Genomic DNA, 2656 nt, shown 5'->3' with positions numbered 1-2656 from the left:
TCCGCGGCCGGCCGCCAGGTCTACCCGGCTCCGGAGGCCGGCGCGGCCGCCGGCGGCGCCCGGAGGACGCGGGGTGTCGCCGCCGGAGCGGCCGGTGAAAAGGGCCGCCAGGTCTACCCGGCTCCGCGGCCGGCCGCCAGGTCTACCCGGCTCCGGAGGCCGGCGCGGCCGCCGGCGGCGCCCGGAGGACGCGGGGTGTCGCCGCCGGAGCGGCCGGTGAAAAGGGCCGCCAGGTCTACCCGGCTCCGCGGCCGGCCGCCAGGTCTACCCGGCTCCGGAGGCCGGCGCGGCCGCCGGCGGCGCCCGGAGGACGCGGGGTGTCGCCGCCGGAGCGGCCGGTGAAAAGGGCCGCCAGGTCTACCCGGCTCCGCGGCCGGCCGCCAGGTCTACCCGGCTCCGGAGGCCGGCGCGGCCGCCGGCGGCGCCCGGAGGACGCGGGGTGTCGCCGCCGGAGCGGCCGGTGAAAAGGGCCGCCAGGTCTACCCGGCTCCGCGGCCGGCCGCCAGGTCTACCCGGCTCCGGAGGCCGGCGCGGCCGCCGGCGGCGCCCGGAGGACGCGGGGTGTCGCCGCCGGAGCGGCCGGTGAAAAGGGCCGCCAGGTCTACCCGGCTCCGCGGCCGGCCGCCAGGTCTACCCGGCTCCGGAGGCCGGCGCGGCCGCCGGCGGCGCCCGGAGGACGCGGGGTGTCGCCGCCGGAGCGGCCGGTGAAAAGGGCCGCCAGGTCTACCCGGCTCCGCGGCCGGCCGCCAGGTCTACCCGGCTCCGGAGGCCGGCGCGGCCGCCGGCGGCGCCCGGAGGACGCGGGGTGTCGCCGCCGGAGCGGCCGGTGAAAAGGGCCGCCAGGTCTACCCGGCTCCGCGGCCGGCCGCCAGGTCTACCCGGCTCCGGAGGCCGGCGCGGCCGCCGGCGGCGCCCGGAGGACGCGGGGTGTCGCCGCCGGAGCGGCCGGTGAAAAGGGCCGCCAGGTCTACCCGGCTCCGCGGCCGGCCGCCAGGTCTACCCGGCTCCGGAGGCCGGCGCGGCCGCCGGCGGCGCCCGGAGGACGCGGGGTGTCGCCGCCGGAGCGGCCGGTGAAAAGGGCCGCCAGGTCTACCCGGCTCCGCGGCCGGCCGCCAGGTCTACCCGGCTCCGGAGGCCGGCGCGGCCGCCGGCGGCGCCCGGAGGACGCGGGGTGTCGCCGCCGGAGCGGCCGGTGAAAAGGGCCGCCAGGTCTACCCGGCTCCGCGGCCGGCCGCCAGGTCTACCCGGCTCCGGAGGCCGGCGCGGCCGCCGGCGGCGCCCGGAGGACGCGGGGTGTCGCCGCCGGAGCGGCCGGTGAAAAGGGCCGCCAGGTCTACCCGGCTCCGCGGCCGGCCGCCAGGTCTACCCGGCTCCGCGGCCGGCCGCCAGGTCTACCCGGCTCCGGAGGCCGGCGCGGCCGCCGGCGGCGCCCGGAGGACGCGGGGTGTCGCCGCCGGAGCGGCCGGTGAAAAGGGCTGTCAGGTCTACCCGGCTCCGGCGGGACTTAGTCGCATTTCGGGGGCTGTGAGGTAGACCTGATAGCCCCACCACTTTCTCGGAGCTGGCGAAGGGGTCGCTGTTTTTCGCTGCCTCCAGTTACGTCATCGTAAAAGTCGGTCTCATTGGCAGGTCTCCCCGGTGGGCAGGGACCGCACTCTTGGAGCCGGCCGGGGGCGGGGACGTGATCCTCCGTACTATAGGAGCTGGTGGTGACTGGTGCACGGAGCAGCGCTAGTGAGCGGCTGCAAGGCCTACGGCTCAGCCGGCGAAGTGGGGCGCTGGGCGGCCGTTGTGGTGGTGGTTTCCCTGGTGGTTCGGCTCGTTGTTTCTCCGTTCGGCCTGTTTGTCTCCCGGTGTTTTTCGAGTAAGCCAGCCGGGTGCCTGCGAGGGTCTGGCAGGCTGCGGTGGCTGTTGACCGAGTGGTGCGAGAGGTGCAAAGGTGGATTCCGCAGGGCAAAGCCCGGTGGCCGGTGGTGGCCACCGGCACTCGAACGCTGGAAGACCGGGCGGAGTCGAGCCTGCCTCGGCTTTCCCCCGGCCCCGGAGGGCCCGATGATGGCAAAGGTGAGCGCTGGGATATGCGAGGGCAGCTGCCCGTGAGCGTCCAGCCCGCCGCGGCCGCCGCCGGCTCCTGAGGGCCTGGTGATGGGCGGGCGAGGTGGCGGCACCTCGTCCTTTTTTCTCTGGCCTTAAGCTGGAGCGCGCAGAGCGGCAGCTGGATGCAGACGGCTGGGGGGTCTCGTGCATGTGCCGCAGCTTCCCCCAGCCCCCGAGGGCCCGATGATGGCACAGGCGAGAGGCCGCAGCGCCTCGTCCTGTTTTTGCCGGCATGAGCCATGAGTGGGCGGCCTGTGGTGTCCGGCCTGCCCCGGCTTGCCTGGTTGCAGGAGGGCTCGGTGGAAAGGTCTGCAGCGCTGTACCGGGTTAGAGGTGGCGGCACCTCATCGCGTTTTCTCTGGTCTTAAGCCAGAGCCCATGCACGTATTGGGCAGAGCGCAAGCGGCAGCCGGTCCCGTGGCCGGCAGCCGGATGCAGACGGCTGGGGGGTTCTCGTGCATGTGCCGCAGCTTCCCCCAGCCCCCGAGGGCCCGATGATGGCACAGGCGAGAGGCCGCAGCGCCTCGTCCTGTTTTTGCCGGCATGAGCCATGAGTGGG

Source organism: Haliaeetus albicilla, unplaced genomic scaffold (assembly GCF_947461875.1).
Source record: "Haliaeetus albicilla unplaced genomic scaffold, bHalAlb1.1 scaffold_57, whole genome shotgun sequence".
NCBI classification, from domain to species: domain Eukaryota; kingdom Metazoa; phylum Chordata; class Aves; order Accipitriformes; family Accipitridae; genus Haliaeetus; species Haliaeetus albicilla.
This window is presented reverse-complemented; position numbering follows the sequence as displayed.